Source organism: Rhinoraja longicauda, chromosome 4 (assembly GCF_053455715.1).
Source record: "Rhinoraja longicauda isolate Sanriku21f chromosome 4, sRhiLon1.1, whole genome shotgun sequence".
NCBI classification, from domain to species: Eukaryota; Metazoa; Chordata; class Chondrichthyes; order Rajiformes; family Arhynchobatidae; genus Rhinoraja; species Rhinoraja longicauda.
The window spans coordinates 5929338-5951451 of NC_135956.1; positions in this window are offsets into that span (position 1 = coordinate 5929338).

The following is a 22114-nucleotide window of genomic DNA, read 5'->3' on the forward strand; positions in this document are numbered from 1 at the left end:
ATATTGAACAATAGCAAACATATTGTGCAACCAAATACTACATCTATCAGATTTTAGGCACAAAAGGCTGGAGTGGGACTGTGGGACAGGCAGCATCTCTGGAAAGAAGGAACGGGTGACGTTTCAGATCGAGACCCTTCTTTCTCTCCAGAGATGCTGCCTGTTCCACTGAGTTACTCCAGCATTTTGTCTATCTTTGGTTTAAACCAGCATCTGCAGTTCCTTCCTACGACACCACATCCATCATTTGGCCTGGTCTCTGTTCATTACAAAGTAATCAAGCTATTCATAGTTTCATATTGTTCACCATTTAGAACAGTGGATTTTAGCCACTGAAGAGGAATCACTGTTTTAATATAGGAAATACAGCAACCAATTTCTTGTTATGACTGTATGGCAAATGAAGTTCCTCGTATGTTGCAAAACATACTTGGCTAATAAAGTATTATTGTGATTGTGATTGTGATTAATTTCCTACAGGTAGCATTGTGATGATTTCTATATAATTTGCTTTAAAATAAAGACAGATTTTCTCCTCTTCTTCAAAGTGGAATCTACCTTGGAGAATGGGGAAGGCACCAATTAAACATCTCATCTGTAGATGGGATTTGAGATATTGTACCACTCCATCAGCACTGCAATGAAATGCTGGTCAGATAGTTTTGCACAAGTCTCAGAATCCCAGTTTAGTTTAGTTTAGTTTAGTTTAGTTTAGTTTCATTTAGAGATACAGCGCGGAAACAGGCCCTTTCGGCCCACCGGGTCCACGCCGCCCAGCGATCCCCGCACATTAACACTATCCTACACCCACCAGGGACAATTTTTACATTTACCAAGTCAATTAACCTACATACCTGTACGTCTTTGGAGTGTGGGAGGAAACCGGCGATCTCAGAGAAAACCCACGCAGGTCGCGGGGAGAACTTACAAACTCCGTACAGACAGCACCCGTAGTCAGGATCGAACACGGGTCTCCGGCACTGCATTCGCTGTAAGGCAGCAACTCTACCGCTGCGCCACTGCGACCGCCCTTTCGGGGACCAGAGAGCTGCCTAGTGAGCCATGGTTGACACAAACACAACAATCCCTTAAATTATGATCACATTAGCGGTAATTATTTATAGAAGGTGGATGACAGTGGCATGACCAGCATAAATTGCACATCATTAATGGCCCTGAGAAGGTAATAATGGTCAGCTTCTTGAATTAGTGTTAAAGGCACTTGCAAGATGATCTTGGATAGAGAGCTTTAGAGCCACTGATCATGGTGAAATGTAGTTTAACTTCTCCTTTAACTGCAAAGGTCATTTAAAATAACAACAGGAACTGCGGAGCACCCAAAACTGAAAAAAAACAACTGACTCCAATTATACACAAGTATTGTACCACAGTCTTAAGAGACCTTAAGGTATGGCACTGTGGCCCAGCCGATAGAGCTGCCAGCTCACTGTGCCAGAGACCCGGGTTTGATCCTGACTTCGGCTGCTGTCTCTGTGGGTTTCCTCCAGGTGGCTCCCGTTTCCTCCTACATTACAAAGTCTCGTGGGTTTGTAGGTTAACTGGCCCTCTGTAAAGTGCTCCTAATGTGTATGGAGTCGATGCATATATCGGCGGAACTGCAACGTATTTTCAGATTTCTTTTAAACTCTTCCACCATTTCACAAGTTAAGTCCCACTCTAAGCTACATCCTGAAGGGTAAAATCATTCTTGAGACCCATGGATATCGTTCATGTAAAAAAGACACAAATTGCTGGAGTAACTCAGCAGGTCAAGCAGTATCTCTGGAGAAATTGGAGAGGTGACATTTCAGGTCGAGAGCCTTCTTCAGACTGATTGTAGGAGAGTGGGGGGGGGGGGGGGGGGGGGGGGGGGAGGGGGTGGGAACGAAAGCCGGAAAAGAGGAGAGGCAGGACAAGGCCTGACAAGGATTAGGTGGAAGCACGTAAGGGGGAGCTTTGATGGCCAGGTGGTTGGGCAAAGGCAAGAGATAATAAGCCAGAAGGTGTGAGACAAAAGGATCGAAGAGATGTGAATTGTGAAGCCAGAGGAAAGAATGCGGGTGGAAAGGGAGGGAAGAAATAGGTGTGAAATAGGGGAACAGAGAGGAGAGGTAGAAAGGGAGTTGGGAGAAGTTAGGTTTGTGGTTAACTGAAATATATAGAATTCAATGTTCGTACAATTGGGTTGTGAGCTGCCCAAGTGGAATATGAGGTGCTGTTCCTCCAGTTTTCAAACTGCAGGGGTCCTTGTTTTTGGTAATGGAAGAGGGTATGAGGACAGTCCCTATATCTCCTCCCTCACCTCCATCCAGGGATGCCAGTAGTCTTTTCAAGTGAAACAGAGGTCACGTGAACCTCCTCTAATCTCATCGACTGCATCTGGTGTTTCTGAGGTGGCCTCCTGTACATCAGTGAGATCAAGTGCAGACTCAGCAACCATTTCGCCTAACACTTGTGCTCGGTCTGCTAAGGCCAACTGGATCGCCCATTTGCAAACCATTTTAACTCCTCCTTCCCATTCCCATAATGATCCTTCTGTCCTGGGCCTCCCCCATTGTCAGAGTGAGGCCATAATCAAACATGACAGCACCTCATAATCAGTCTGAAGGAGAGTCCGGACCCAAAATGTCTCCCATCCATGTGCTCCATAGATGCTGCCTGACCCGTTAAACCATTCCAGGTCTTTGGATCTTCTGTTGTAAACCAGCTTTTGCGATTCATTGTATCTGTCAATTTATTGTGTTTTGTGACCCTCCCAGCTCCACCACTGTGCTGCCCTTAAAGGGAGTTGTAAAATCTAGAAGGGTTGTCGAGGATCTGAGAAGAATAAAAATGGGATTGGTATAAATAGGTGCTTGATGGATGGTATGGTCTTGAGATGGTGAAGATGGTGAATCATCACACTTGTTAACGGGGACAATTTCCTTTCACCTCACCTATTCTCAAACCAAGCGCAGGCTCGGCGATCGCTTCGCTCAACACCTGCGCTCGGTCCGCGTTGGCCAAACTGGTCTCCCAGTGGTCGAGCACTTCAACTCCCCCTCCCATTCCCAGTCTGACCTTTCTGTCATGGGCCTCCTCCAGTGCCATAGTGAGGCCCACCGGAAATTGGAAGAACAGCACCTCATATTTTGCCTGGGCAGCTTGCAGCCCAGTGGTATGAACATCGACTTCTCCAACTTTAGATAGTTCCTCTGTCCCTCTCTTTCCCTCCCCCTTCCCAGATCTCCCTCTATCTTCCTGTCTCCAACTATATCCTTCCTTTATCCCGCCCCACTGACATCAGTCTGAAGAAGGGTCTCGACCCGAAATGTCACCCATTCCTTCTCTCCTGAGATGCTGCCTGACCTGCTGAGTTACTCCAGCATTTTGTGAATAAATACCTGGAATTTAGAAGGATGAGAGGGGATCTTATCGAAACATATAAGATTATTAAGGGATTGGACACGTTCGAGGCAGGAAACATGTTTCTAATGTTGGGGGAGTCTAGATCCAGGGGCCAGTTTAAGAATAAGGGGTAGGCCATTTAGAACTGAGATGAGGAAAAACTTTTTCAGTCAGAGAGTTGTAAATCTGTGGATTTCTCTGCCTCAGAAGGCAGTGGAGGCCAATTCTCTGGATGCATTCAAGAGAGAGCTAGATAGAGCTCTTAAGGATAGTGGAGTCAGGGGGTATGGGGAGAAGGCAGGAAGGTGGTACTGATTGAGAATGATCAGCCATGATCACATTGAATGGCGGTGCTGGCTCGAAGGGCCGAATGGCCTCCTCCTGCACCTATTGTCTATTGTCTATTGTCTATTGTCTATTGTCTATTGTCTATTGTCTACTCTGGTTTAGTTTAGTTCAGTTTAGTTCAGAGATACAGCGCGGAAACAAGCCCTTTGGCCCACCGAGTCTGCGCCGACCAGCGATCCCCGCACATTGACACTATCCTACACACACTTGGGATAATTTACATTTATACCAAGCCAATGAACCTACATACCTGTACATCTCCTCATTAAGGATGCACTGGTGAAGATAGTTGCTTGTGCAACCTGATACAGGTGGACTGGAATAAAGCAGGGGTGGATGAGAAAGAGGAATACTTCCCTTGCACAATGCAGATCCAAACTTGAGTGGAAGAGAAAATAAACTGAATTGCTGAAATTTTATGAAATGCTTTAAGTTTGAAATAACAGCAAAACATTGAAAGCACAGTGAAGAAAAGGCTGCTAGCTTGGAGGAGTCTACCAAATCAACCATTTATTTATTTCTTTTCTATGAACTAGCATTTGTAGTTAGTGGGAATATGAGAGGAAACCATTCTTCCACCTGTGTGAATTGTGACCGAAAAATTAAATGTGACATTTCATTGATTCGGGTAGATTATTCTGTGTTAGCAGTCTTTGTTTCAACATATGAGGAGAGGATAGTATGTAGGAAAAGGGGGGAAGATCGACACAGAATGTTGGAGTAACTCAGCGGGACAGGCAGCATCTCTGGAGAGAAAGAATGGGTGACATTTCGGGTCGAGACCCTTCTGCACTACAAGGGTCACCGAAACGTCACCCATTCCTTCTCTCCAGAGATGCTGCCTGTCCTGCTGAGTTACTCCAGCATTTTGTGTCTATCTTTGGCGTAAACCAGCATCTGCACATCCTTCCTACAGAAGGGGGGAAGATAATAGGCCCTATTTGGATCCTTTACTATGTGTATGGTACTATATTGTGGAAGGATAGCTTCAGAACAACGCCTGGTAAACAACTGACAGCTGGTTATCCCCTGCTTCAGAACCATTTAAAAGGTCATGTGGTATTCAAGCTATTGATAAGATCATGAGATAGGAGCAGAATTAGGCCATTCGGCCCATCAAGTCCACTGCCATTCAATCATGGCTGATCTATCTCTCCCTCCTCACCCCATTCTTCTGCCTTCACCCCGTAACTTCTGACACCCGTGCTAATCAAGAATCCATCTAACTCTGCCTTAAATATATCCATTGACTTGGCCTCCACAGCCTTCTGTGGCAAAGAATTCCACAGATTCACCACCCTCTGAGGAAAGAAATTTCTCCTCATCTACTTTGTGAAAGAACATCCTTTAATTCTGAGGCTTTGACCTCTAGTCCCAGACTCTCCTACTAGTGGAAACATCCTCTCCACATCCACTCTATCCAAGCCTTTCACTATTCTGTACGTTTCAATGAGGTCCACCCTCATATCATATCATATCATATCATATCATATCATATCATATCATATCATATCATATCATATCATATCATATCATATCATATCATATCATATCATATCATATCATATCATATCATATCATATCATATCATATATATACAGCCGGAAACAGGCCTTTTTGGCCCTCCAAGTCCGTGCCGCCCAGTGATCCCCGTACATTAACACTATCCTACACCCACTAGGGACAATTTTTTTATTTTTTTTTACATTTACCCAGCCAATTAACCTACAAACCTGTACGTCTTTGGAGTGTGGGAGGAAACCGAAGATCTCGGAGAAAACCCACGCAGGTCACGGGGAGAACGTACAAACTCCGTACAGACGGCGCCCGTAGTCAGGATCGAACCTGAGTCTCCGGCGCTGCATTCGCTGTAAAGCAGCAACTCTACCGCTGCGCTACCGTGCCGCCTCATTCTTCTAAACTCCAGCAAGTACAGGCCCAGTGCCGTCAAATGCTCATCATATGTTAATTGACGAAGAAAAACAATAAGAAGCACAAGAACATTGAAAACATTGAAATAAATGGAATTCCTTCAAAAAATCAATCCCTTGATTTACCTTCCCCCGAGAGGTGAAAAGGATCTAAATCAAGATGACGCTGACTCAGATTTTCAAGATGAGCTCTTGGAACCACCCCATATCAGTGCGTAGTTGAAAAAATAAACTGATGATCAGCTGATAGAAACTTTACAAAGCGTGTTTGTTTACATGGAATCCCTGAGACTGCCAGAACCTCACGAACCCAGGTGTGAACAGCTGGGGAGGTTTTGATATTTCACCACAAAATCAGTTCAATTTTCTCAGATGGTTTTGACAACTTGGGGAGTACAGATAACCGAGCTTTGAGAAACATAACTTAGGATCTCGTGAACATGAAAGTCCCACTGAAAGCCACCTTCAAACCTGCACCAGTATCCTGGAATGTGAATATCCTTCAGATGCATTAACTGTGGAAAATGAAAGTGACATTATTACTGCTTGAAGGTGTCGTTCTGATTCTGTCGATGAAACATACCTTTGCAGCAATATCTATTAAATTGGATTTTGCCCTCGTTACATTTGGCTTAGAAATGCCAATAGTGTTACTGGCGGTAAAGTGATAAAAAAAAAGATTACCTTTCCCCAGTGCTGCCATGGTTTTCCTTAGTGAGTAGAAATAATATAAAAATAACCATGTTCACTTGGATAGACTTTTTTCTCCAGACATTTCCATTTTCTTTGTGTGCTGTTTATTTGACAGAAATGTAAAATGTCAGAAGCAGGGTAAAAAAAAAAAGAGTGCTTTCAACTGCAAAATTCAAGTCCCAAATGGCTCTAGCTCAAACAGCCATTTACTGGTGAATTGCTTGTGATGCAGCTTGGATATTCATAACCATGGTTTGTACTGATAGGTATGACCTTACAAAATGGAAAGGTATAGCATTAAAATGAACTGTTTAAGGCTCCTTCTCGTACCAATACCTTCGGATTAGTGGCAATAGTCGTGAAATTTCATTTAATCTGACTTATTTAATCTGTCAGCATTTTCTAAGCAATCAAGGAGAACATTTTTGCTGGAGCAGGTTTGTAAAGTGTAGTAAAGTTCTGTAATGATGGATCATGAGAAGTTTCTCATTTCAGAAAACTTGCTCCTGAGAATTTCATATATCGTTATCGTAAACTTGTTCAAGCAAGTATTTTAAAAAAAATTCAGAAGTGGCTATTTGTTATGTGCAGAAGGTATGAACTGGAGCAATGAAGCTCTCAGAGTAGAAACAAGGACCTTCAGATGCTGGTTTACACAAATGGACACAAAGTGCTGGAGTAATTCAGCGGGTCAAGCAGCATCTCTGGAGAACATGCATAGGTGACATTTCATGATACAGATGATACAAAGCTGGGGGGTAGTGTGAACTGTGAGGAAGATGCCATGAGGTTGCAGGGTGACTTGGACAGGTTGTGTGAGTGGGCGGATGCATGGCAGATGCAGTTTAATGTGGATAAGTGTGAGGTTATCCACTTTGGTGGTAAGAATAGGAAAGGAAATTATTATCTAAATGGTGTCAAGTTAGGAAAAGGGGACGTACAACGAGATCTGGGTGTCCTAGTGCATCAGTCACTGAAAGGAAGCATGCAGGTACAGCAGGCAGTGATGAAAGCCAATGGAATGTTGGCCTTCATAACAAGAGGAGTTGAGTATAGGAGCAAAGAGGTCCTTCTGCAGTTGTAAAGGGCCCCAGTGAGACTGCACCTGGAGTACTGTGTGCAGTTCTGGTCTCCAAATTTGAGGAAGGATATTCTTGCTATTGAGGGTGTGCAGCGTAGGTTCACTAGGTTATTTCCCGGAATGGCGGGTCTGTCGTATGTTGAAAGACTGGAGCTACTATGCTTGTATACACTGGAATTTAGAAGAATGAGGGGATCTTATTGAAACATATAAGATTATTAAAGGATTGGACACATTAAAGGCAGGAAACATGTTCCCAATGTTGGGGGAGTCCAGAACGTGGGGCCACAGTTTAAGAATAAGGGGTAGGCCATTTAGAACAGAGATGTGGAACTCTGTGGAACTTTTTCACTCAGAGAGTTGTAAATCTGTGGAATTCTCTGCCTCAGAAGGCAGTGGAGGCCAATTCTCTGGATGCTTTCAAGAGAGAGCTAGATAGAGCTCTTAAAGATAGCGGAGTCAGGGGGTATGGGGAGAAGGCAGGAACGGGGTACTGATTGAGAATGATCAGCCATGATCACATTGAATGGCGGTGCTGGCTCGAAGGGCCAAATGGCCTCCTCTTGCACCTATTGTCTATTGTCTATTGTCTAAATGATGCAGTATACTCTTCATCTATGGTTCTTCTTGGCCACCATATCATGGTGTTGCCGACTGTCTCTCTGATGTTCCCAGGCAGTTTCCAGACCTTAGTCTGTTCAGTTACAGCAGTCAGGTAGGATTATGCACTTTTAGGCAGGTGTCAAAAGCCGTCTATTGCACAATTACGGTCTAAATTCAAAGTCAGAACACTGAGATAAAACTAGCTAAAGATGAGATAAAACTAGCTTTTAACACCCAGTGTAAAGGCCAGATCTACAGTGAGTTTGCAAGGCTTCAACTCCTTCTTAGTAGATTAAGGTGCCATAGCACAAAATTGGCACCATCCAGTACAAAATCAACCTCAGGCTGGGAATATTCTTTGGCCTAGAAATGGCTGTAACCGAGGATAAAGTAGGATTTCTTTGGATACTCAACAATCATGCCTTGACTGAAATTCAAAATGCTCAATTGCTCAATAGAAACATTCCTGACTTAAAACAACAATACACATAAATAAATGATTTAATATCTCCATTGTTTGGGTTTCTTCTCTTTGAGTTATGCTAATTTGAGTTACGCCAGATATGAACTGGAGCAATGAAACTCTTAGAGGAGAAACAAGGATCTTCAAATGTTGGTTTACAAAGAAGAACACAATCTGATGTGCAGTTGAATTGCACACAAATCTGTTCTCGCATCAAACTGAAGCAAACCTATTCAATTGATTTTCTTTCTGCAGGAGAGAGAGAGGTCCAATTATATTCCAGACAAAACTCCGATGCTCCGATTGTACAAAGTGTTGGCATCTTATATACAGTTTGGAGAAGAATTGCAGCAATCCTACCAATGTATAACAATTCAGACATCCTCTCTTAACCATTGTGTATTGGAATCCAGATGGATGAACAAAAGGTGTTTAAGAGCTGGATTTGGACAGCTTGTAATATTTTGTACAAAACCAAACAGAAATAAAACTGAAGATAGACACAAAAAAACTGGAGTAACACAGCTCCTCTGGAGAAAAGGAAGACGTGACATTTTGGGTCGAGATCCTTCTCAAGAGTCTGGAGTCAGACTTCAAACTTCAGTCTGAAGAAAGGTCTCAACCTGAAACTTCACCCATTCCTTCTCTCCAGAGATGCTGCCTGTCCCACTGAGTTACTCCAGCTTTGTGTGTCTATCTTCAGTGTCGACTTAAAACTTAGTGCTTGTTTCTCCTTGATGTTTATTTACAAAGTTCAGGCCAAGGTGAACAAGTGCGGCAGCTTTGCAGAAATCACTTGACAGGCTAGCAGAGGAAGGAAAGGCTGGCAATGAGGACTGTCCCTCGGCACAAACTTTCCCTGAGGAGGAAGCCGAGCCACTCTCTCTCCCTCTCCACCCACCTGCGTCTAATCCCCAAGAAACTGGCATGCCAGAGGCTCAGGTGATAAATAAACGGAGCCAGTCCTATCCTCCATCTTACCCTCATCTCCAGTTTAGTTTAGTTTAGTTTAGTTTAAAGATACAGCCTGGAAACAGGCCCTTCGGCCCACCGAGTCTGCACCGACCAGCGATCCCCGCACATTAACACTATCCTACATACACTAGGGACAATTTGCACTGATCCAATCAACGTACAAAACTGTACGTCTTTGAAGTGTGGGAGGAAACCGCAAATCTCGGAGAAAACCCACATGGTCATGGGGAGTCACACGTACAAACTCCGTACAGACAGCACCCGTTGTCGGGATGGAACCCGGGTCTCCGGCGCTGCATGCGCTGTAAGGCAGCAACTCTACCGCTGCACCACTGTGACCGCCCTTGAAGCACAATGAAGTAATAAACTCCACTGGCCATGAATAATTTACCACCACGTTAGTTTTATAACATTTATTTTCATTCTTAAACATTATCAGCTGTCGGAAAATATATGTGCAAAGTTTAGTCAAAATGCTATTGTAAAATTGGTGCTTTCTTGAGAGAAAAGTTAGTGTGTTACATGAACATTACATGTAGAATACTACAAAGTCTTTGAATAACTGTTCTTTAATAAAACTCACAAGGAAGTTTTAACTTCCATTGCCAAAGTTGCACTAGTAGATGCTAGTAGCTTAACATTTACTTGGTAGCTTATCATATACAGTAGAATGTAAACTGATGGGGTACCCAATTTATCCACATATGATAAATCTAACTAAACTTGTACATAGATAGGAGATTTGAATATTGGAGTAAAGAGGTCCTTCTGCAGTTGTACAGGGCCCTGGTGAGACCACATCTGGAGTATTGTGTGCAGTTTGGGTCTCCTAATTTGAAGAAGTACGTCCTTGCTATTGAGGCAGTGCAGCGTAGGTTCATGAGGTTAATCCCTGGGATGGCGGGACTGTCATATGAGGAAAGACTGGGCTTGTATTCACTGGAGTTTAGAAGGATGAGAGGGAATCTTATAGAGACGTATAAAATTATGAAAGGACTGGACAAGCTAGATGCAGGATAAATGTTCCCAATGTTGATGGAGTCCAGAACCAGGGCCACAGTTTAAGAATAAAGGGGAGGCCATTTAAAACTGAGGTGAGAAAAAACTTTTTCACCCAGAAAGTTGTGAATTTGTGGAATTCTCTGCCGCAGAAGGCAGTGGAGGCCAATTCACTGGATGAATTTAAAAGAGAGTGGATAGAGCTCTAGGGGCTAGTGGAATCAAGGGATATGGGGAGAAGGCAGGCACGGATTGCTGATTGTGGATGATCAACCATGATCACAATGAATGGTGGTGTTGGCTCGAAGGGCCAAATGGCCTCCTCCTGCACCTATTTTCTATGTTTCCATGTTTCTATGAGATGAACGTCCATTATATGTCATAATCATAGAACAAGGAGCTGTTTAGCTTAGTTTAGTTTTATCATGGTTTAGAAATACAGCACGGAACAGGACCTTCGGCCCATCGAGTATCGCTCTAGTCACACCAGTTCACACTCGTCTTACATTATCCTACTTTGCATTCACTTCAAACACATTAGAGGTCATTTTACAGAGGCCAATTAATCTACAGTCCCACGTGTCTTTGGGATATGGGAGGAAAGCAGCACACCTGGAGGAAGCCAACAGGATCACAGTGAGAACGTGCAAACTCCACACGGACAGTAGCCGAGGTCAGGGACAAACGCAGATCTCTGGCGATGCAAGGTAGTGGCTCTACCCACTGCACCACTGTGCAAGCATGGCTTCAGATAGCTCCAGCTATCTTTAAATGCTGCTAGCCCTCTGGAGGAGGACAAAGCCATCGATGCCATGCGTTAATGAGTTGGAACCAGGGGTTCGCACCTTACCCCCCCCTATCCCTGTGTCTCCCTCTCCCCTGACTCTCAGTCTGAAGAAGAGTCTCGACCCGAAACATCATCCATTCTTTCTCTCCAGAGATGCTGCCTGTCCCACAGAGTTAGTCCAGCATTTTGTGTCTAACTTCAGTGTAAACCAGCATCTGCATTTCCTTCCTAGGCATTTTATCTTAAATGTGCATTAGGCTTTCTAACTGGAAAGCAAGTATTGGCAAATAAATATAAATCGGCCCCTCCTTTCTATTCAAGACTGTCGATCTTGATTGGGAAGATGATGGGTCGAACTTCCGAAGAAAGATATGGCAGAGGTTTGGAGAATGCATTTCACATGTCACTGAATGCAATTGAGTTTCATCCCTCTTACAGTATAGTGCAAATGGTCAGAAATCTTCTTGGTAGCTTCCGTCAGCTTGATTTACTCATCTAGGTTTTGTAAGTTCTTTGCTGCCGCAGTGGGGAGTGAAAGATCAGTGTGCCAGGGCTACTCCTCGTGTTGTTGTCGGACTGTGGGTTTTTCCCCCACAACCTTTCGCCTGAAAGTACTGCTTGTGGATGTACTTGATGTTACGGCAGGCAGGTATTTCTCAGGAGTTTCACAAGATTCCAAGGACTTCTCCTGAACTTTCCAGATTTAAAAAAAAATAACGATCAGTAAAGGGTGTTCATGAAGGTAGAGACAGAAGGAGGAGGAGGAGGAGGAGGAGGAGGAGGAGGAGGAGGAGGAGGAGGAGGAGGAGGAGGAGGAGGAGGAGGAGGAGGAGGAGGAGGAGGAGGAGGAGGAGGAGGAGGAGGAGGAGGAGAAGGAGGTGGAGAAGGAGAAGAAGAGGAAGAGGAAGACGAGGAAGAGGAAGAGAAGGAATAGGAAGATGAAGACGAGGAAGAGAGGACAAGGAAGAGGAAGATGAGGAAGAGAGAAAGAGCAAGAGGAAGTAGAAGGGGAAGGTGAGGAAGAGGAAGAAGAGAAAGAGGAAAAGGAAGGCAAGAGAGGAAGAGGAAGGGGAAGAGGGAGGAAGAGGAAGAAGATGAAGTAGAGAGGAAGAGGAAGAGGAAGAAGAGGGAGGAAGAGAAAGATGAGGAAGAGAGGAAGAGGGAGGCAAAGAAGAGGAAGAGAGGAAGAGGAAGAAGAGAGGAAGAGGAAGAGGAAGAGGAAGAGGAAGAGGAAGGGGAAGAGGAAGAGGAAGAGGAAGAGGAAGAGGAAGAGGAAGAGGAAGAGGAGGAAGAGAGGAAGAGGAAGAAGAGGAAGTGGAAGAGGAAGGCAAGGAAGACGAGGAAGAAGAGGAAGAAGAAAATTGTACAAGGCATGATTAGTAAGCTTGCAGATGACAATAAAGTGGGTGGGATTGTAGATAGTGAGATGGTTATCAAAAAATACAGCAGGATCTTGATCAGCTGGGAAATTGGGCTGAGGAATGGTTAATGGAGTTTAATGCAAATAGGTGTGAGGTGTTACATTTTTGGAAGTCAAACCAGGGAAGGACATTCACAGTGAATAGCAGTGCCCTGAGGAGTGTTGTAGAACAGAGGTATCTAGGGGTGCAGCTATATTGTTCCTTGAAAGTGGGTCAGAGGTGGATAGGATAATCAAGAAGGGCTTTGATACATAGGCTTTCATCAGTTGAGGTATTGAATTTAGAAATTGGAAGGTAATGTTACAGTTGTACAATACATTGGTGAGGCTGCTTTTGGAGTATTGCATTACGTTTTAGTCACCTTTGGTATAGGAAGGATGTTGTCAGCTTTAAAGAGTGCACAAAAGATTTGAGGATGTTGCCAGAACTTGAGAGTCTGGGCTATAAGGAGAGGTTGGGCAGGCTAGGTCCTTATACCTTGGAGTGCAGGAGTTAGATACAATCTGGAAGGAGGATAGATAGGACAAATGCACATTGAAATGTACCCTGAGTCAGGGACCAAGAACTGGAGGACATAAGTTTAAGGTGACAATAGACAACAGACAATAGACAATAGACAATAGGTGCAGGAGGTGCCAGCACCACCATTCAATGTGATCATGGCTGATCGTTCTCAATCAGTACCCCGTTCCTGCCTTCTCCCCATACCCCCTGACTCCGCTATCTTTAAGAGCTCTATCTAGCTCTCTCTTGAAAGCATTCAGAGAATTGGCCTCCACTGCCTTCTGAGGCAGAGAGTTCCACAGATTCACAACTCTCTGGCTGAAAAAGTTTTTTCCTCATCTCCGTGAGATGGGAAAGATTTCATGGGAACCCAAGGAGCAAATTTTTTTTTCCCCACACAGAGGGTGATGCGTGGGTGGAATGAACTTCCAGGGGAGGGTGCTATAACTTCATTTAAACAATGTTTAGTGGATGGATAGGAAAGGGTTAGAGGGAAACAAAAGCAAGTGTGACTAGCATCTTAATTGGCTTGTGCAAGTTGGGTCAAAGTGCCTGTTTCCATGCTATATGACTCAATGACGCTGTGGAAAGGTTTAAAATTGAAAACATTATTTCCAAACCGGAACAAACTCATGGATGAATTATCATAATAATATGGTAGTGTCGGCATACATGGGTATTCCATCAGTCTGAAGAAGGGTCTCGACCCGAAACGTCGCCCATTCCTTCTCTCCTGAGATGCTGCCTGACCTGCTGAGTTACTCCAGCATTCTGTGAATAAATACCTTCGATTTGTACCAGCATCTGCAGTTATTTTCTTATACTATCTGGTATTCTAATATAATTGTTAATCGAGTGCTTGAATGTCATCAAATTGGTCCTTTGCCAAATGTGAAGGAATTGTCTGAAGAAGGGTCTCGACCCGAAACGTCATCCAATCCTTCTCTCCAGAGATGCTGCCTGACCCTCTGAGTTACTCCAGCACTTTGTGTCTACCTTCGATTTAAACCAACATCTGCAGTTCTTTCCAACACGTGAAGGAATTGTTCACAGCATTGACAGGGAGGAAAGTCATTTCAAAGTTCCTCAGGGATCGTTGGCTTCGGGATCTTTCAAAGTTGACCTGTTAAATTGAATTCTGGCTTCATTATCACTACGTATCTGAAACTCTTTCGGCCCAGAATGCTATTTCTTCGGCCCCAGAATATTACAGGGTGGATTTAATTTAAAAAATCATCAACCCAAAGAGGTAACGTATTAGCATATGATATTCTCACATTAACTCCACACAGATGATGACAGGCTGAAAGTGTCTTCCAATATTTAGAAAATCACTAGACCAAGTGGACCTGTTGGGCCCAAATCTCTCCAGCATTGGTAAAGCACCCTCCCCTCCCCCACTCCCCCTTTCCCTCTCCCCCAATCCCCTCTCCCCTTCCCCCTCCCCCCCTCCCTCCCCCTTCCCCTCCCCTCCGCCCTCTCCTCTCACCCCCACTCCCCTCCCTCTCTCCCCTCCCTTAAGATGCTGGTTTAAACCGAAGACAGACACAAAATGCTGGAGTAAATCAGCAGGGCTGGCAGCATCTCTGGAGATTGATTAGTTGGACTGGCTGTTACAATCCCTAAGGTTTGCACTACAATTGACTGGTGTTGTTCTTGGGGATGACCACTAGGTGATGTTGCTACCATTCAGACACATCTTCAGTTGTGTACCTCAACGTCACTGGGTGTTTTGGCCTTTGATCACAAGACACCCTCAGTTAAGGCAGGCCCACCACAGGGTGATCAGCCCTGGGGGTGTGTCTTATGGTTAGCCTCTAGATGGTCACGTGGCAACCCAGACAGCATCTCTTCTTTTCAGCCACAGCCAGTGACTGCTCCGTTCGGCGGCATTTGCAGAGAAGGAATGGGATACGTTTCGGGTCGAGACCCTTCTTCAGACTGAAAGTCACGGGAAAGGGAAACGAGGGATGTAGACGGTGATGCAGAGAGATAGAGAACAAATGAATGAAAGTCATGCAAAAAAGTAATGATGATAAAGGAAACAGGTCACTGTTAGCTGTAGCTAGGTGAGAACGAGAAGCTGATGTGACTTGGGTGGGGGAGGGATGGAGAGTGAGGGAATGCCGGAGTTACTTGAAGTTAGAAAAATCATACCGCTGGGCTGTAAGCTGCCCAGGTGAAACATGAGACGTTGTTCCTCCATTTTGTGTTTAGCCTCACTCTGACAATGGAAGAGACCTAAGAATGGCGGCATGGTGGCGCAGCGGTAGAGTTGCTGCCTTACAGCGAATGCAGCGCCGGAGACTCAGGTTCGATCCTGACTACGGGCAGCGTCTGTACGGAGTTTGTACGTTCTCCCCGTGACCTGCGTGGGTTTTCTCCGAGATCTGTTTCCTCCCACACTCCAAAGACGTACAGGTATGTAGGTTAGTTGGCTGGGCAAATGTATAAAAAAAAAAAAAATTGTCCCTAGTGTATGTAGGATAGTGTTAATGTGCGGGGATCGATGGGCGGCGTGGACCCGGTGGACCGAAGGGCCTGTTTCCGCCCTGTATCTCTAAACAAAAAAGAACGGTCAGTGTGGGAATGGGAAGGAGAATTAAAGCATTTAGCAACCGAGAGATCAGGTAGGTTCCCTGGATGGTTATCCCAAATCAATATGTCCAATATGTCCAATTCCAACGTAAGTGGGAGTACAAATGTAATGGCGAACCTTTGCTTGCAGCTCTAAGACATTTAGCAGAGAGGATCAGGAGGTCAAAGTAACGCTGATGCTATGTTGAGATTGTCAGCCCCAGTACAAGTCTCGCTAAAAAGAAACATATTTTACTTCACATTTAGATGATAACGTTAACAGGAAATGAAGGTGGGGCAAAGAGACTTTATTTTAGCCAGGAAATGTGACTACATTGCCAATGGTTTGTTGGCTCACAAATTAGATTCAGTCCATTTCCCTCCACAGATACAGTCTGGCATGCTGAGTTCCTGCATCACATTGTTTCTGAACATAAGCAGAACACACCTGCTGGAGGTTATCGGCTGTGATTTCACATGCAAACTGATAGGATTTGTTCACTGTGAAATTGGATACACTGGCAAGGAACAGCTTAATTGTGTGACTGCAGATGAACCATTAAACAGCAGCTGGGATTTGTCCAGCACTGATGGCCTCTGGCAAGTCAGAAGATTCTGAGTGTCTTTATTCGTATGTTGATTTGAGGAGAACTAGCTATATGTAATTTTTTTTTTTAATCGAAAGGAAAGAAACTTGTGGTACCAGCTTGTGTTCCAAGCAAGTTCCAGAGACGTAAATGAGTTTGCGGAAGCGGTTACGGACTTCATTGCCACAATAGCCGATACCATCATCCCCACGGTAAGGGTCAGTATCTTCCCTAACCAAAAACCCTGGGTGGACAGGTCTATTCGCGTGGCCTTGAATGCTCGCACCGCTGCTTACAACTCCGGCCTGGCATCCGGCAACATGGACGACTACAAGGGAGAGTCCTACCGACTGCGAAGGGCAGTGAAGGATGCAAAAAAGAGGTACCGGGACAAGATGGAGTCACAGATGGAGCAGCAGGACACCAGGCGCCTTTGGCAGGGGCTACGGACTATAACTAGCTACAGGTCCAGCACCCCCTCAACCGGAAGTGCCGGCTCCTCCTTAGCTGATGACCTGAACTCTTTTTACGCACGGTTTGAGACGGGTAACACCACCAGCTCGCCGTCTAAAAACAGCACCGAAGGGGCGCTGGCTAGCGAGGCTGGAGGGGGATCCACCGCCGGGGATGTGCACACATTCTCGGTGTCCGAGCATGAGGTGAGGTGGGCTCTGACGCGTGTGAACACGAGGAAAGCTGGAGGCCCAGATGGTATATCTGGGCGAGTACTAAAGTCTTGTGCTACTCAGCTTGCTCCAGTGCTCACCACAATATTCAACCTCTCCTTGGCAAAGTCCGTGGTCCCTGCATGCTTCAAAAGATCCATCATTGTACCGGTGCCAAAGAATGCCTCTCCAGCGTGTTTAAATGACTACCGACCGGTGGCCCTCACCTCGGTTGTCATGAAATGCTTGGAGAGGCTAGTCAAGAAGCACATCTGCGCCCTCCTTCCTCGCAACATGGACCCACTACAGTTCGCATACCGTCCGAACAGGTCCACGGATGATGCGGTCTCCCAGGTTCTACACACCGCTCTCTCTCATCTGGACAGCCAGGGGGGCTATGTGAGGATGCTGTTCATTGACTTTAGTTCAGCATTCAACACAATAGTCCCCAGCAGACTGGTTGAGAAGCTGCTGGAACTGGGGCTTAGCACCCCTCTGTGTGCCTGGGTCCTGGACTTTCTCACTGCCAGGCCCCAAGTGGTCAGGATGGGGGAACACACATCTAGCTCCCTCATCCTGAACATAGGATCCCCCCAGGGCTGCGTCCTTAGCCCCCTACTGTACTCCCTGTACACACATGACTGTAGGGCCAGGTTCAGCTCAAACTCCATCATCAAGTTTGCTGATGACACTGTGGTGGTGGGCCGGATCTCCAACAACGATGAGAAGGCCTACCGGGAGGAGGTGGCTGATCTGGCACTCTGGTGTCAGGACAATAGCCTCCTCTTGAATGTCACTAAAACAAAGGAGCTGATTGTGGACTTCAGAAGGGCTAAACATCCAAGGACGTACACGCCACTGGAGATAAATGGGTCTATTGTGGATAGGGTGAGCAGTTTCAAATACTTGGGAGTCCGCATCGCAGAGGATCTGACGTGGGCAACGCACATTGCCGCACTGGTGGGTAAGGCTAAGCAGCGCCTTTACCACCTTAGACAACTGAGGAAATTCAGAGTGTCGCTGAGGATCCTTCATTGCTTCTACTCTGGGGCTGTAGAGAGCATCCTGTCCGGCAACATTACAGTCTGGTTTGGGAACAGCTCTGCCCAGGACAGGATGGCCCTGCAGAGAGTAGTGCGTTCGGCAGAACGCACCATGGGAACTACACTCGTCCCCCTGCAGGACCTATACATCAGGAGGTGCAGATCCAGAGCAAGCAAGATCATGAGGGACCCCTGCCACCCCAGTAACGGACTGTTCCAGATGCTACGGTCAGGCAAACGCCTCCGCTGTCACGCTGTGAAAACGGAGAGGATGAGACGGAGCTTCTTCCCACAGGCCATCAGGACTGTCAACTTTGATAACCCCAGAGACTAAATTTTTGTCGACACTTTTTGTGTTATGTTTAGTAACTTATTAACTTTATTTATATGCTGTAACTGTAATTATTTTTGTGCACAACCCGCAGGCATTGCCACTTTCATTTCACTGCACATCGAGTATGTGTATGTGACAAATAAATTTGACTTGACTTGACTTGATATATGTGAAAAGCTGGGTCAGTTGCTCTTTCAACATATACTGGCATTACAGGAATGGGTGACGTTTCGGGTCGAGACCCTTCTTCAGGGTAATGATAATAGAGTCATAGAGTCATAGAGTCCTACAGCACAGAAAGATGCCCTTCGGCCCATCGTGTCCGTGCCGCCCGTTACCAAACACAGTCTAATTTTAATCCCATTTTCCCGCATTTGGACCGTAGCCCTGAATGTTGTAGCATTTCAAGTGCCCATCCAAATGCCTCTTAAACGTTGTGAGTGTTACCGCCTCCACCACCACCCCAGGCAGTGAGTTCCAGACTCCAACCACCCTCTGGGTGAAAAAGTTCTTTCTCACATCCCCCCGAAACCTCCCTCCCCTTACCCTGTATCTATGTCCCCTCGTTGTTGAACCTTCCACCAGTGGAAGAAGTTCCCCGCCATCTACCTTATCTATGCCCCTCAAGATCTTGTACACCTCGATCATGTCCCCTCTCAGCCTTCTCTGCCCCAGCTTAAATAATGATTCAAAATATAGTATTTGTTTGGCATATTGATTCCTAAATAAGGAAACATTACCTCAAGAAGACATTGTGGCAGGGTCATGTGTGAATGTTGTGAATTAAAAACCCATGCTAGTGTATTATTATTATGATTACATCACAGTCTGGTTTGGGAACAGCTCTGCCCAGGACAGGAAGGCTCTGCGGAGAGTAGTGGGTTCGGCAGAATGCACCATGGGAACTACACTCGCCCCCCTGCAGGACCTATACATCAGGAGGTGCAGATCCAGAGCCAGCAACATTATGGGGGACCCCTACTACCCCAGCAACGGACTGTTCCAGCTGCTACGGTCAGGCAAACGCCTCCGCTGTCACGCTGTGAAAACGGAGAGGATGAGACGGAGCTTCTTCCCACAGGAATTTAGAAGGATGAGAGGAGATCTTATCGAAACGTATAAGATTATTAAGGGGTTGGACAAGTTAGAGGCAGGAAACATGTTCCCAATGTTGGGGGAGTCCAGAACAAGGGGCCACAGTTTAAGAATAAGGTGTAGGCCATTTAGAACTGAGATGAGGAAAAACTTTTTCAGTCAGAGAGTTGTGCATCTGTTGAATTCTCTGCCTCAGAAGGCAGTGGAGGCCAATTCTCTGAATGCATTCAAGAGAGAGCTAGATAGAGCTCTTAAGGATAGCGGAGTCAGGGGGTATGGGGAGAAGGCAGGAACGGGATACTGATTGAGAATGATCAGCCATGATCACATTGAATGTATGGGGATCGCTGGGCGGCACGGACTTGGAGGGCCGAAAAGGCCTGTTTCCGGCTGTATATATATGATATGAATGGCGGTGCTGGTTCGAAGGGCCAAATGGCCTACTCCTGCACCTATTGTCTATTGTCTATTGCCATCAGGACTGTTAACTCTCATATCACCAGGGACTAATTTAATTTACTGTATTAACTTATTTTTTGTGTTAACATTTTTTTTTCCATTCTGTTTTGTAGTTTTAGCACAATCCGCAGGCGTTGCCACTTTCATTTCACTGCACATCTTGTATATGTATGTGACAAATAAAGTTGACTTGACTTGATTAAACAAACAGTCACGGATGCCATAAATTACCTATCTTCGGCCTGGGTAATAGCATGGCCTGCTCATGTGACATTCTGCTTTTATAGTGCTTCTTGTGACTGTGGATTGACAGCGACATTTTGGGAGGGAGAAGAGAAATATGTAACCAGTGGTCTTTGGATTCTCTTGAACATCCACAGGTGAACAGCAGAGAGCATATTGACTGGTTGCATCACGGCCTGGTTCGGCAGCTCGAACGCACAGGAGCGAAGAAGAGTGCAAAACATTGAGAACACAGCCCAGTCCATCACCGGCTCTGACCTCCCCACCATCGAAGGGATTTACCGGTCGTTGCCTCAAAAAGGCAGCCGGCATCATCAGAGACTCACACCACCCTGGCCATGCACTCGTTTCACCCCTGCCATCGGGAAGAAGGTACAGGAGCCTGAAAACTGTAACTTCCAGGTTCAGGAACAGCTTCTTTCCTACAGCTATCAGGCTATTAAACACCACAACCTCAAATAAGCGCTGAACTACATAGACTATTATTGTTATTATTGCACTGTTATTGTTTGTTTGTTTTATATGTGTATGTATGGGTGTGTGTATATATACAGACACTGAACTTTTTTTTAATATGTCATATTGTTTACAGTGTACTATGTTTACATATTCTGTCGTGCTGCAGCAAGTAAGACTCATTGTTCTATCTGGAACATACGACAATGAAACACTCTTGACTATTGACTCTTACATCACCTGTACCTCGGTACATGTGACAATAAACTAAACCAAACTATCAAAACTTACCTACTCGAAGGTATTTATTCACAAAATGCTGGAGTAACTCAGCAGGTCGAGCAGCATCTCAGGAGAGAAGGAATGGGCGACGTTTCGGGTCGAGACCCTTCTTCAGACCCGTCTCGACCCGAAACGTCGCCCATTCCTTCTCTCCTGAGATGCTGCCTGACCTGCTGAGTTACTCCAGCATTTTGTGAAATAAATACCTTCGATTTGTACCAGCATCTGCAGTTATTTTCTCACAAAACTTACCTACTGGTGTACGAAGTTATGGATCAAAAATTAGAACTGAGCATGGATGAACATTTGGAGCTCAAACGGATGAAACCAAATTTTGATTGGTCAAATTATTCCATGCTGGCAGTTAACAGCAGTCTCAGGGTTCATGGAAGCAAGCTATCTTTGATGAGAAGGACATCATATTCTTCAAATATTGATGTTTAATATCACAAGTGGGAAGGTGGAAGTTTGGATTTGATTTTGTAAAAAATACTTAACCTGTTTATAGATAACTAATTATGGACAACCAATTGACCCATGAACCATGAATGATCAGCCATGATCACATTGAATGGCGGTGCTGGCTCGAAGGGCCGAATGGCCTCCTCCTGCACCTATTGTCTATTGTCTATAATTATCAACAATAAAAGGCAGACCAAATAAATGAGTTTAGTTGAGTTTAGTTTATTGTCACGTGTACCGAGGTACAGTGAAAAGCTTTTGTTTTGTGCCTTCCCGCCAGTGAAAAGACAATACATGATTGCAATCAAGCCATTCACAGTGTAGAGATAAAGGATAAAGGGTGCATACAAAATGTTGTGCAAAGTAAAGTCCAAAAAAATCAAATTAAAGATAGTTCAAAGGCCTATGAGGAGATGAGGACTGCAAGCTGGTGAGATGGCGGTTCAGTTGGCTGATAACACCCGGGAAGAAACTGTCCCAGAATCTCGAGCTTTGCCAGCTTATGGATGTATATTGAGCAAAATTCACTGCTTGAATTTTAGAGTCATAGAGTGATACAGTGTGGAAACAGGCCCTTCGGCCCAACTTGCCCACACCAGCCAACATATCCCAGCTACACCGGTCCCACCTGCCTGCGCTTGGTCCATATCCCTCCAAACCTGTCCTATCCATGTACCTGTCTAACTGTTTCTTAAACGATGGGATCATCCCTGCCTCAA